The sequence below is a fragment of the Pteropus alecto genome, unplaced genomic scaffold, assembly GCF_000325575.1.
Source record: "Pteropus alecto unplaced genomic scaffold, ASM32557v1 scaffold92, whole genome shotgun sequence".
NCBI lineage: Eukaryota > Metazoa > Chordata > Mammalia > Chiroptera > Pteropodidae > Pteropus > Pteropus alecto.
In genome coordinates, this window is record NW_006432447.1 from 13,839,607 (window position 1) to 13,854,914 (window position 15,308).

Sequence of the window (15,308 nt, forward strand, 5' to 3'; positions counted from 1 at the left end):
TCCAGAGAAAGTGCAGCTTCATTCTTTTAGGTATCTCCAGGAATTAATGACCATAGTTAATAGGGTGTCATAAAAAAATGTACAACAATATTGGTACATAAAAGAAAAATTAAATAGATTGAACTAAAAAATTGCCATTGTAATCATTTTCTTATTCTCCCTTCATAGACCTTGAGTAAATGGAGCTGCTTTCTTTGCTCTGTGAAGATAAGCAATTTCACTCCCCAGTCTCAACAGCATGGCACTGATGAACAGCTGTGAATAAATCAAGTACAGACTAAATATACAAGACAGCAAATGATTTTTAAGCTCAATAGCCCACAAATAATAACTGTAATTAAACTCAATAACGAAAAAAGAAAGGGAAAAGATGCAGAGTGAAAACAAAAACAAAAAACCCCACCTCAACAGCATAACCTGTAAAGGCTGAAGGAAACCTACAGAGCACCAGAGAATTGCTAGCCAGTTTGCTTTGTATTCACCATAATGGATCATTTTATATGTCAAATATTGTTTTTTGTCCCCAAGGGATCTAAAGTCTAAATTCATGGTCAATATGTCCTTGAATATATTTACTGGATTTTTGGAGTGATAAAAAATGAATGGGAGGAATAAAGCATACCTCGAATTTTTTTTGTTGGGGGTAGTCATTTTAGCAGGCAATTTTCTGCATTTAATAGAAACACAGCACCTGAAAGTGTCTTTACTAGGAAGGTTTGTCATTTCCCTTGTTTGCTCCTAGCTTCTTCTTAAAATGTCTTACTCTGACATTATTTATCTAGTGTTTTCTCCCTTCCCTGGGCTCCTTGTCTTCCTGTCATTTTTTGTGGGATGGGCCTGACAGTTCGTTGATGTTCTTATAGAACCTGACCATTGTATTTTCCAGATGCAACACAACATGCATATTGAGAAGTCAAAAGAAACATATGCACATAGCAGTTGTAGTTTGCTCCATAGAGTGCATGGAAATAGGCGATTTCAGTAGCCACTTCTGTCAAATTAATATGAAAGAAAAGGTTTATGTTCTTGATTCCTCCCTCAAAAAGCATCTTTCCCAATGTAAATTTGATCAATTTCAGGAAGCTATAATAATCCAACTGCAGTTAATAGAGTGTGTGAGAAAGATGTGAACAAAAATCAAATCAATGCAATGCAAAGGGTGATGACCCTCTTTTCTTCGTAAGTGATGAGAAACATAAACCTACTTCTCTCTTTTGTGAAGTAAATCGAATAAATTGAATAAAGTCATTTTAAATCAGCCAATGATAATCTCTTTCTGATGTGCCATGACATTAGCCGAAATGATAGCAAAAGGGATTCAATTCAAATTGAAAATAGTCTGAACCAACAGTATTTTATCGTCATTAAATTTTCTGTTGTGCAAGAGGCTGGCACTCAACTCTGCAGTGTACTGAATAACCTCCACAGATTTTTGTCAGGGTTTTATGATCATTTTGGAGACATGATACAACAGAAAGGGCCAAGGTTCTCAAGACCCATGATCCTAGATTCAAATATTCCCATGGGACCCGTATGACTATAGTCAAGTTACTTACAGTCCCTGAGATTCCTGTTCCCAAAATGAGGATATAGTAAATATTTAGGGGATTTTACGCAGAGGATTCAAAATCATATGTCTATGTAGCAAGTTGGATGTAAATCATCATGTAGAGGATGCAGGACTATATATAGTTTACATACCATAGCTTTATGTGGCATATTACACATAGAGCGTAGTAAATTTCTTGGTGCCCGTTAGGAACTCAGTGCATGTTTTAAACACCGGCCCTACTCCCTTTCTCTACTTGCATCCTAAAAATAATAGCTAATGTCAATCAAATGCTTATTATATGCCAAAGAATGTATTCTCATTGTGTACTTTATTTCTCAGCATTTATCATATCTATTTGTGATATCAAGCCACTTTGCTTTCATTCACCACTTTGCACTCATTTTTACTGTAAAATGATTTTTCCAAAGATACACTACTAAGAAGATTCAGAGGGAATATAACTCAAGTTTGTCTGACTTTGGAACCCACATTCTTAACGACACTTACACTTACTTCTCTGCTTACATAATATACAGAAGAGAGAAAACAGATTTCCTTTGGTCAACACTGCTCTCTATTCCTGTGCAATGTGTTTGCCTGATTCCTGGCCTCAGTGGATGACCTGCTGGTTCTCAGAATATCTATGACCTATATTAGCTATCTATTGCTGTCTAACAAATTAGCACAAGACTGAGTGGTTTAAAACAGTACACATTTATCATCTTGTAGTTTATGTTGGTCAAGAATTTTGGCATGACTTACTTGTATCCTCTGTTTCACAGTCTCTCTCAAGCCTGTAATCAAGGTATTGGCCCAGGGTCTGCAGTCTCACTTGAAGGTACAACTGGGAATGGACCTGCTTCCAAGCTCACTCTAGTTGTTGGCAGCATTCATTGTTTTTTGGGTTTTTTTTTTAGCTATTGGACTGAGGCCTCAGATCCTTACTGGCTGTTGCCTAGAGGCTACTATCAATAGGATGAATTGTGCCCCCCCATCCCAATTCATATATTGAAGCTCAAACCTTAAATGTACATTTGGAGATGGGGCCTTTAAGGAGATAAAGTTAAATGAGGTCATCATGGTGGGGCCTCAATCTAATGAGACTAGTGTCCTTATGAGAAGAGAAAGAGACACCAAAGATGTCTGTCTGTCTGTCTGTCTGTCTCTCTCTGTCTCTCTGTCTCTCCACGTGTGCACAGAGGAAAGACCATGTGAGAACACAGTGAGATGGTGGCCATCTACAACCCAAGGAGAGAGTTCTCACCAGAAACCAACCCTGATGGCACCTTGATCTTCGACTGCCACTTTCCAGAACTCTAAGAAAATAATTTTCTGTTATTTAAGGCTCTCGATCAGTGGCATTTTTTATTGCAGCCCAGACAGACTATTATAGCTATCCTTAGTTTCCTGATATGTGTGCCTTTTCATTAAAGGGTATAAGCTGAGAAAGCAATAGAGTCTGCTAGCAAGATAAAAGTCACAGTATTAGAAACGTAATCACAGAATTGACATCCCCTTCAGGTTAAGCCATTCTATTGTTTAGAAGCAAGTTACTCAAAAAGAGGAGATTCTACCAGGCTGTGAACACCAGGAGGTGGGGATCATTGGACCCATCTTAGAAGCCGTGTACCACACTCCCTGACCCTTAGGCAGCATGCATGAGCTTCTCGTTATTTTTCTCACTTTGAAGCTAATGGCAGCTCTTGAGCAGAAATGTCCCTCTCAATCTGACCTGCTATTACTCTCTCTTTGTTTACTCTTGGAATTATCTTATGAATTTATAGGGATACCTTTCTCAGAGGTCTCTTCCTTGAGTCTAAATGAGAAGTGAAGTAGGAGCCTGTCTACTCTGAGGATTTCTTTTCTCCCATTTCATATATTTTATGTTTTTAATGATTTTGGCCTGGACAGGCCAGATTTGGGCATATTTCTCATTCCCTCGACTCTCTTTCCTCTTTCTCTCTTCTTAATCTGTTAGGACTGGAAATAGCTTCTACTTTTCTTTATTCCTTCATGTTAGGAAAGAGTTCCATTTTGTAAAATTCTATAATCAAATTGCAAGGATTACCTCTTGATATTTTAAATGGGAGAAAGATGATAAGAAAATAAACACAAACCCCCTTTTTTAGACGAATCCTAGCTTTCGCTATTGTCTTGCTGTAGACTTTAAAATTCAAACGAGATGGCAGAAGCCAAATCTTAACTGTTTGTAGTCACGTTGTAACTGCTGTCTTTCCTCTTGGCACTCCCTAACCGTTGGTCTTGAAGTAGGTACATACCTCAGACAAGGGGAAAAAAAGGCAATACAAAGATAAAAAAACACACTGATATTTTTAAACACATTACTTTTTGCAGGGATTTTCTTATACAGAGAAGGTAGAAAAGACCTATCATCTAAGGAATTTGTCTAACTCTTTGTACACAAAGCTTTTCTAAAAAAAGTTGTATGTGTGTAGGGCACAGCTTGGAGCAATGCCAAACCACTCTAACAATATCTAACAGTACAACTGTTCCCAGGCTAATAGAGGGACTGGCGAAACTATAGTATCGTATTTGGATCAATTGTTAGTTTCTTAATCAGTGATTAGGAGGAGTGTCAGGATTTTAGCAATACCGTTTCAAAAAGCGTCAGAGCACATAGCCTTCCAGGCCACATGGGCATGAGCCAGAACCACCGTGCTGCCTATCACCTGGAACATTCACAATAACCTTGGAAGCACAGATGCTGGGGCACCAGACCAACTCAAAGGACATTGTTTTTGTGTCTGCTTCCTTACAGGTGCAGAGGCAGGCTGAGCAAGCATTGGCTTATCGTCTCAGGGGAGATTGGCAGATTTTTTCTGCCCAGAAATAAGATCAAAATGGAAATTATATGTTAGAAAGATCTTTGAAGAATTTATATTAGAGACCTGATTTTCCATGATGTACTAAGTTTGTAACTTATTTACACAACTCAAAACATCCAGAATTTTGTTGAACCTTTTGAGCACAGTGGGAACATGGCTCCTGGGGTCTGGGTTATGAGTATGACATACAGGTCTATGCAATAAAGATAAGAAAATTATAAACCTATTTGTGCCATGCTATGAGAATGTCACATATATTTGAATTAATACAAGTAGAATATTCAGTAGAATATATTTGTCTTTCTTGGGATTTGGGGAACACATCTGTGTGCTATTTCAGACAGTGCCAGTAGTATCATGCATCCATGCATTCTTTCAACCATTCAAGATTCAACACACATTTACTGAGTAGTAACTACTTTTCAGGTATTGTTGAAGGCAGCAAAAAATGAAGGCAGTTGTGTATTGGATAGCAATTTTGATTGAATGATAGGAGAAATCTACTTCTTCATTCAAAGCCAGACAAGACAAGTTCCTTAAAAAATGAGTTAATTATTTGCTAAGAAAGGAGATAACATCTCTAATAATGATTTATTTTTCTATCAGGAAAGTTTATTTAATTATCTGATGTTGCCTACATATGTAGAAGTAGATATTTCTACAGAAAATCATCATATCTTAAAAATTTTAGGACTGGAAAAAAATTTAAAAACCATTTACTTGAGTTCTTTAGAGAACAGAGTTCAGTAGATTTTCTGAGATTCAGTGAGAAGGATTAGGCTCATTTTATCTAATCCCATTATCAATTAGGCTCAGAATTGACCTTACTAGAACAATGTTAATTAAACACAAAACTACCCTCGATCTATTATTTCTCACCCCAAAACATACTCCTTTTGCCCGTAGGAGGGTTTAAAAAGAAGGCAAGTCAAGAAAATAAAACTGCCAAGTGAAACTTCACCTGATCTGACTACATACAAAGAAGAGATGTTCTGGTACATATTCTCCAAAGATGTTCACCATCAATTCCTTTCCTCCTCATATGCACATGTTGCCCTTCACATTAAAATATTGAGTCTAATTTTCCATCTCTTGAATGTAGCGTGGATTTACCGACATGCTTGAACAACAGGTAGTGGTGAAATGATGTTCGCAGACTCCCACGTCAAGTCATATAATGCCTTGGAACTTCTGCCCTGTGTCTTTTAGAAGGCTTGCTCATGGGTGCTTCCTCTGGAACTCAGGCACCATGCTGTCAGAAGCTCACACCACATATAGAATACATGTGACCAGTTCCTCTAATTAAGAGCCATGCTGAACCTCCAACCAACAGCCAGCATCAACTATGAGTCTGTTGAGCTTTCAAATGACTCCAGCCTCAGCTGCCATTTGACAGAACGCACATGAAAAATCCCAAGCAAGAACTGACAAAATGAGCCAAGTCAATTCAGAGAACCACAAAAGATAGTTGTTTTAAGCCGCTGTTTTGAGGTTATTATGCAGTTTCAGCTATGTCCATTCTGGGTCTAATTGATAACTTTGGAATAAACCTAATCCTTCTCCCTAAATCTTATGGAATTTATTGAACACTGTTCTTCAAAGAGCTAAATTAGATGCTCTTAAAATTGCTTCCAATTCTATGATTCTCTAAGAAAAGATGATTTTTTTTTTCTGCAGAAATATCATGTCAGAATAGATGATCACTAGTCTTCAGGACTAGATTTGTCATTGCAGTATCAACCGGTTAAAAATGCAATTAATTGTAATGGAAATTGTTCTTTTACAAAAATTTTCTCATAAAGATCCTAATTCTCTGTGTGGACCCCAAACATCACAACCCATAGGTCATTCATCTTTAATCAAGAATTATAGTCTACAGCTGTGCTACCCTGAACAAGCCCGATCTCGTCTGATCTCGGAAGTTAAGCAGGGTCAGGCCTGGTTAGTACTTGGATGGGAGACCACCTAGGAAGACAAGGTGCTGTAGGTGTAAAAAAATAATAATAAATAAAAATAAAAGAATATGAAATTATAGTTTATAGTACAGTAAGAGGTAAAATTGGAAATTAAGAAAAATTATTGTATGCGGCCAACATTTCTTATATTCTCTTTCTACTATCAAACTTAGTACTCTAAAGACTAAGATAACAACCTTTTACATCTTGGTACCTTCTGAGTTACCTTTATTCGGGGCACGTTTGCTTCATACTATCTTTAAAGAGGCAGCATGTATAGGGTACTTTGAACTTAGAATTGCGTTAAAATTCCAATTTTGTAACATCCCAATTATATGATCTTAGGCAAATCCCCGCCCCCCCCAACCCCGAGCAAAAGAAAAAAAATAGTAGCATGGTAGTCCCAAATGTTTAGAATAAAATAATTGAAAAATTATTTAAAATTGCACTTTCTTGGGGTTGTAAATTCTCTTGTAATCTCTATCAGTAGAGTGTTGGAAGAACTTCATGGTGAGGCCAAGCTGGTGTTGTGGATGGTAGTAAGATCTTTGTTCTTAGGGACAGGGAATACTGCAAGAGATACTTTCTGTTCTTTTTTCCGGGTATAGTACTCTCTGAAGACAGCGTCTTTGCCTTTAAAGAAGTTATGTTCTCCCATACCAGAGTTCTTTCCTTGTCAGGAAAACCAGATTCTATTTTGCTTCTGGAATCTGCCAAAAGAAAAAAAAGAAGAAAGATTTCTTATTAAGCCAGACCTATTGCATTTGGATTTTCTCCTTTGGTTCCCTACTGTTCTTGCAAAACTTTGGAGCTGAACTAATGTAGCTTGCAAAAAGTGCCAGTTTAATTGAATGGTTCTATGTAAGTTTGCAGTTTTGCCTCTCCTAGCATCATTAGAGACACTGATACAGAGAATTCAGTAGGATTGGTCAACTTTTAAAACCTATTCTAGCCCACTCAGTGTCTCTGGCATCAGGTGGCAATATTTTTAGTTGTGGTGCAGAAGATGATAAGGTTTGAATCTTTAGGCTGACAGGAGTCTAGTGTGAACAGGAACTGGGATGCAAGGGTCACACTTTGAGAGTATCTTAGATCTGTTTTCTGCCAGAATCCTATTTGCTGCTTACTGAAGGGAATGATGGGAAGATAATGATGTGGGATGTAAGCAGTGAAGTTGAGGAAAAACAAGAGTCTTACAAAACATACCCAGAGGAAGAAAACTAAAAGAGCACGTTATACCAAGCAGGATAGAGACACTAATGCTTTAGTAACAGATGAAGAACATGGCAAAATTTTGCCAAAGCTAAGTATCGAACATGAAGAAAAAGTGAACTGGTTCTTGAGGATAGAAAGCAAAGGGATACCAAAATATATTAGTAGCTGACGAGTAACTAGTTGCATATCTGTATATCCCTTAAATGAATTTTAAATCCAACAAAAACGTTTGAAAAACTGTAAGGAAAAAAAAAAGCTTTTGTCTCTTTTTCAATATTTGATTTCTAATATTGGAAGTTTTTATTAATCAATATTTAGCCTAGCTGATAACAGTTTATAGACAGAAATGAGATGGTTACATATATCCTTGTTGTTTTAGCAGACCTACTCTGAAAGTCTGCTCATGGTACGACAGTGAGAATGCCCAATATTTTCCTCTTAGGCTTTCTACTAGCATGACATTGCAGATTTTGGAGAGGAATTTGAGACATCATTTCATAACCTTGCATTAGGTAGGATTTTGTCATCTGGGAAGAAACCCTTTGGAGAAATGTACCCTTGAGTATTTATTTTGCATCACAGAAAAACTCTATAAATATTAGTATTATATTCAGTGTTCCTTTGCAGCTCATAATCTCTTGAGCCAGATTATTTTCATAAACAGCTATAGGGAAGTAAAGATGAGACCAGGTACACAATGAATTTTCAATAAAGAATTTTAGGGCCACCCAAATAAAACAAATATTATTCATGAGAATAGGATTGCCGTTCAATAAAGATCGCTGAAGCAGAAAATAAGCAAGGGCTCAGCATCTTTTCAAACTGGTTGCTAGGTTTACTATATACTCTTATTACCAAAAAGAAAGAGAAAAAGTTGATTTCCATTTTTGCTGAGTATTGGCCTCTTTACAATACTGGAAAGTAGAAAGAAGTATTTATAAAGATAAATACAACCCTTTGTCTTTCCCTTATTGAGATGAGCCAGAAAGACAGGATAAAGATACGTGATAAATTCAGAACATTTTTTTCCCATTAATGTAGAGTTGGGGGTGGCGTAGAAATTGATGGTGGTAGTAGTTCTGGATCAGTTTATGGATTATATTAGATATATGCACAGTCGATAACCCCAGTAAATGGTGCTGTTTAAAAGTCACACTGCCATAAGTTGGGCTCATGAGAAATGCACTCTGAGACAGAGGTATACATGCCTGAGGTCTGTTAAGGGATACTCTCAGAAACAACACCTGGAAGAGCATACAGGATGCAGAGGAAGAAACTGAATTGCAATGCATTAGCAACAGGGGACACAGCCAATTCTCTGGGGGTACTCTGGAGCTGAAATGACCTTTCAGAAAGGTCCAGAATTGAAGAAAGAGGGAAAGCCTTGTGCCCTGCCTCTGCCTGTTTTGGCTGCCCCTGTCCCCTGGGAAGGGATGTGGCTTTTGTTGAGGCAAATTCCTCCTGTAGTGGAGGACATATATGTAAGTGGTCACATTCAAAATTCCTGACAGGTAATGAGAGTCTTGATTCTGAAGAAGGAATCTGGGTGACAAACCCCGGCATCCACTATTTATATTATTAAATTTGAGCTCTGTGGTGTACTAAGGGACAGGCCACAGTTTTTACTGGTTTAGAATAGTTTACAATTAAGGTGCGGGTGAAAGTTAGTATCATTGTTTTGATTCTGTATGTTTATCCTTCTCATCTGAGAAGAGGTGGCTATTTATAGGGGTCTTTCCTAAACATGAATCCTCATCTTAAACATTTGAATGCTTCATGATCAGTTGAAGAGTGAATGGAATTGGTCCTGTTGGTTTTAAAGTTATTCAGAAAAGAAACTTATGATAGAGATATAGTAGTCTCTTTTACATCTATGAACAAAGACTGGATGCCTTTGTTTCCCCTCAGTGATTTTTCCCCTGCCCTTAATAATACATGGCAGTTTATCCCTCATAAATTTGACAAATCTGCCTTCTAATAGCTTCTAAATATGAAGGATATAATTGAGACATTATGGAATTAGATATACAGATATATACATTGTCAATCCTTAAATTTGACAGTTCTATGTACAAAAATTTTCTACCCGACTCAAAATACACATTTGTCAGAAATGTATATGTAAACCTGATAAAAATTATGTCTATAAAATCCATACTCTGTAATATATATAAAATGCCATCTATCTAGAATGTTGCCCATATACATCACCATTTTCTCTTAGTAACATATTCTGTCTCTGCCCCTGGAACTTGACTGAAATGACAATACACTCTGAAAGTCAATAAGTGACACACATGGGAAAGTACTACATTCCTGGCAGATCAAATAAAGATAACAATAAAACTAATGAGAAAGTGCTTGAAAGATAAGTGAGTTTCGAGGCAGCTGCATTTCCTCCTCAACAAAAGAAAGCATTCTAAGATGTTCTGAATTGAGGCATAGTTTTTTCTTTCTTTTCTGGATAGGCCCTGATTGGTATTTTTTCCTAAACCAAACCTTTCTCAGGCTCACTGAGGAATTTGTTCTGGCAAGAACTGCCTCTTCCAGTAATAAGAGCCAACAATTTTATAGAGCCTTGCACTGACTCTGCATCAGTGAAAGTCTTCATAAAAGTATTGTTATAAAAGTATATAAAATACACAAAGGTGAGAAATATACCTTTTGACAATATGGAAAGAGATGAGTAAAAGAGAGCTATGGAGTCTCTCTGTACACTGTGCAAATTAAATAGGTTCTGCTTGAAAACAAACAGCTAAATAATGAGATAGATATTCATTACTTACATATTCCCATTATTTATCACTGGATTACTTATAGAAGTAAAACCACAAGTAGCTAATGTACTACATTACTCAGAAAACACTGAAATACCTATGGATGTGTGAGTGAGTGTATTACTCTATCCAACTTTATGTCCTAAGGCTAAGAAGTAATATTAGTTTTCATCCACACCAGGTAAGAAAAATTAAGATGCATGTAAATTGTAGTTCTATCTGCACTCCTTACCCATACCAACAAACAAATATTTAACCGAACATTTATGTGCCAGAAAATGTGCTAAGTGCTGGCCATTACTATGGTGAGCAGATGAGATGTGGTCTGTGTTCAGGAAGCTTATAAGCAATGGTACTATCTTACTTTAAAAAATAATAACCTTATAGAACTCTAATAGGAAATATTTCATAATTTCAATATCACCTTTAAAGAGACAATGGAAATATTTCATAATTTCAATATCACCTTTAAAGAAGGAAAAATAATGTACCCTCCACCCTCCCGAGTTCTTGGCTGAGAACTGTTATAAAAGACAGATTAACAAAAGAAAAATAAACAGAAGTTTATTAACATGTATACTTCATGAATACCTGGGGGATATCCAGGAAAAATGAGTAAACTCTCTGAAGTGGCCTAAGTCCCTACTTTAAATACTATCTTCAGCTAAAAGAGAAAGGTATTGGACTGGGGAGAGGCCAGTTATGGAAGGTTACCAGGAAAAGCACAGTAAACAAGAGTGAGGTTTGTTATGCAGATTTAAGTCTCTGCCTTCTCTATTGATGAGTTTCTTGTGACTTTGAGTTATCCTTCTCTTCAGGTTACAAAAAGGGAAACACAAATGGAAATTTCTTCTATAAACGTAGATTTCTCTTCTAAATAAACGATAACTCCTACTCTGTTTTCAGAGCTTCTTCTTTGCTTTTTCAAAATAATCAACTTAAAATAATCCATATGCCAAAGACACATATTTTGAGGTGATATATTCTGCTACCTTCATAGTCACATCGTCTTGTAGCTTTGCATGTGAGATAGGCCACATTTTTCAGGTGAACAAACTTGGATAGGTCAGTTAGCACTTCTTCAAACCTCAGTTTTGTCATCTGTATAGGATAGCTAATAATATCTATATAGGAGTGTTATTCTGAGGAAAACATACGATAATATATTTTAAAATTTAATGTTATTCCTCGAGGTACGAATATATGTTTGTTCTGTGTATTTCCTTTCCTCTCTACTCTGTGTGGGGAGGAAGATATTTTCCTCTACCCTTGTAGGTTATTTTGATTGGTCTAATAATTAAATCTACATGAGATAGATAAACAAGAGAAAAGAACCACATTTACATATGTACATAGAGAAACCCCATATGTGTGAGAGTCAGAGACCCTCACAGATATGAGCAGTTCAGAGACCAAAAGATAAAATGAGATATATATGGCATCCTGAGTCAAGGAATGAGGTAAGAACCCTGGAGTTTCAGCGGGGAGGAGGGTCATTTGCAGCTCTATTAGAACAGATATTTAGTAAGTAGAAGCTTGCTCTGCTCTATAGATAGGTCATAAAAAGTTATTTCTGGTGATAACTCATACTGTATGCAAGATCCCAAATTTAAATTCTTTAAATTTGGTAAATGTCAGAGGTAAAAGTTTCTGTTGAGTTTGTTGGGTCTCGAGTGCCTTTAGCTCAAAATAATTCACATGCCAAAGTAGCACATCTTAGGGAGGCCTGTTTAGACCCCTGCATCTGCCAGTGGTACTCTGTGAGCCATTTTTTTTTCTTTTTAAGCTCATCCAAAGGCAGAAACAAACATTCATAGAAACATTTGCCCTAAGGGCTAAAAAGAAAGATTTGAAAGGAATGTAAGGTTGCAAAGTAAGTTTTTCTCTCTCAAAGGCTGGATAATACTGAGTCTGAGTAAAGGGGAGGAAGTACAGATGGATTCTAAGAATGGAGCTGAGAGATCTGAGTCATTGATGAGGCAGAAGTGAGAAGGATCTTTTAAGAGGATAAGGAAAGAAGTGGAAGGAAATCAGAGCTGCTGAGGTATCCTCCTAAGCGGGGTTCTCTCCCCCTATTTCTTGTGGACAGATCTACTGTCCACTAGTTCTGGATACCTGTAAACTTCCTTGGCAGACTAGAAATTTCCTTGAGAAAGGAGGACATGAAAGGAGAAACCTCATTTCTCGATCAAGGTGGAATTTAGAATTTCTTTCTGAATTGAGGCAGTGAGAGACACATCACAAATGTTACAACTAATTTCAGTAAATACAGCTTAAAATGTAATGAATATATTGATATTGTTCCAGAATAGCATGCTTCTCTGCTTGCCCATTCCTAGCTCAGTTCATGGTCTGCGTGTCTGTTTGCCCCAACCCTTCGCAAGTCAAGTATGACCAGAAGCGTAGTTTACAAATATGCTGCTTGTTCTTCCCTGTTGAGGACATCTGCCATGTTTGTTCCTCACCACAGCATCAGTGTTCTCACATGGATGGGTCCCAGCATGGGAGAGCCATTTGGTACTTCCCCTCTCAATGATCATGGAGGCTGTGTGGAACATTCAATTTAGCAGTAGCCATTCTTGCCTGTCATGGAGACCGCCAGTGCAAACAGATGGGCCATTCTACAACCCAGGTGGTGAGTCCTACACAGATATAACTTAAAAGATTTCCTCCTGGAAATGAGTGTGCCCTGCTTTCTGCAAAACTCAGTTTCAGGTGGAGAACTGCTGTAACTCAGGAGACAGAACCTTCCCACAGTACTGGTAACTGGTCATGCTGATTTCTCTTTTCTCAGAGGAGGAACCCACCATCTCTTTCATGTAACAAATAGACAGATAGTATACAAAAGGGAAATAAATTTTATACATGGACATATACACACCAATGCATAGCTTTAAGCATCCAGACGTTTTAATCTCCCCCCAAATGCTATTTTTCTCCAAACTCTTGAGTTAGCCTCTGATTTATAGAGTGCTTTTGGGATATGGCACGCATTTGAAATATTTTAGTCTTATGAGGTCTGTGTTTAAATATCTTGTTTTTATTTGTTAAAAAGAAAGGTTAGGAGAGAGAGAAGGGAGGGAGAAGCAAGACTTGTACACAAAGCTATAGAGATTCAGTGGGGAAATATTTTTTAGATGAAAATATTTTAGTACTGAGAATCAGACTTTGGAGGCCTCAGCATGGGCTGGTCTGGATAAAGCACAAAGCTTTTGTTGACATCTATTTGCCAACTCACATAAGGACTTTGTAATGACATTCTTTCAAACCCATCTGGTGATTTAGCCAAGGCTGTCGAAAAGCTTCAGTCAAAATTCTGAAGAAGAGTTATAAAGCTGAGCTGTGTCAGAGGACTCTGGCAGCTAGTTGATTTTTTGCTGGACTCTTTTTGGGCAAAAATTATATGATAAGACTTGCTAGGAATTGGATTGACTTAAAAAGTGGTCTATAATTGCTTAAACTAGATGATCTCACTTGCTTTTTTGTTCCCAGGTCTTATCATAGCCCTAAAACCGACTTGTATTTTTGATCATTCGAAATCAAAATGATGGTGGGGTAGATTTACACATACAAATAATGTTGTGTGATCGTGTAATTGAGCTTCCTCTGAGTTTTATCTCAAAATAGAAGAGAGATCATAATTCTCCATTAAAGCAAATTATAAAGAATAAACTACAATGCTCTTCTTTCCAAATTTCCAGATCGAAGAACCCATAGTGCTAGTTATTAAACTGTCTCTGCCCCACACTAGCTCTGTGGTTTTGGAAAAGTCAACTCTTTTTCATATTCATTATTGTCAAAATATGGGCTACATAAGGTTCATGATACAAAGAAAGAATCTAACTCCTGGAATAATTAGAAGAAAAAGTTTAGCTTGAAATCTGAAGGGTTAAAGACTAGCCCTTGAGGATCGTGAACATTAGTATGTTTCTGAGATACCACCATGGAGAAGGATGTCTCTGGTTAACAAATTCAAATGGACATTAAAATTTTCATTTTCACTTAAAAACTTATCTTTTCTCCACAATATTAACTTAAGTCCTTCTTCAACACTTCTCCATGTTTTTAGATGATTTTATGTTCTATTTCTGGAATAAATATTGAATATTAATAATGTATTTCTCTTTAACTAGGCTGATAACACTTTGAGCTTAGAAACCAAAGCATGTTTGTCTTTATATCCTCAGCAACTAACACAGTATCTGGTAGGTAGTAGGAACACAATTGATATTTATTGAATTCAACAATCCACAAATATTTGTAGAACACAGTTTGTTCACAAGATACTGTGGGATAAAAGGTGACTCAAGACAGAGACCATTCCCTAGAGTAACTTACAGAATAAAACCTATCAAGATTTTATTAAAATACTGTGGAACAATTATTAGAACCCCTTTCTGGTTTTAGTATTTTTATTATTCTCCTGACTCTGTCATTATTTACATCATCTCTTAATATTTGATAATGGTATAAATGCTGTTCTCAAGGTAGCATTTTACTTTCCTCTTCTTTCTAGTATTTACTTTATTTCTACTCTTTCCTTAATTTCCTCTATCACTTTTTTTTTTCCATCTTGGATTCTTTCTGACTTGTTTACACCTTAACACTTTTCTTTATTCTTTTTCATTTATCTACTCTTCTCTCCCTATCTGTCCACACCCCTCCTCATACCAAATACAATTTAAAATTCATTTTAAAATTATTCCTGGAATTCTCTTCATGAAAATTTGCAATTTAACCAACCAGTAGATGTTAAGAAAAATTCATTAATTATAGTAACTCCTCTGTTAGAGTTATCAATGTAAGGACGTTGTGGAAATAAATTTTATAAGAGTTTATTAGAATTTATTTGAGCCAAACAGAGCACATTCCTGGAAGCAGGATCTCAATAGACTGAGGAAAATGCTTTCCAGAATGATAGTCTGAAGTTTCTTTTTATATATTTAGAATTAAGAAGGGTAAG

General features: G+C 36.6%; 2 pseudogenes; both read left to right on the forward strand.

The window, feature by feature from the left end:
• LOC112475950 overlaps window positions 1-7,782 on the forward strand; it is a 75,738-nt pseudogene extending 67,956 nt beyond the window's left edge.
• Window positions 6,270-6,388, forward strand: LOC112476059 (annotated as a pseudogene).
• Window positions 7,783-15,308: the final 7,526 nt, after the last annotated feature.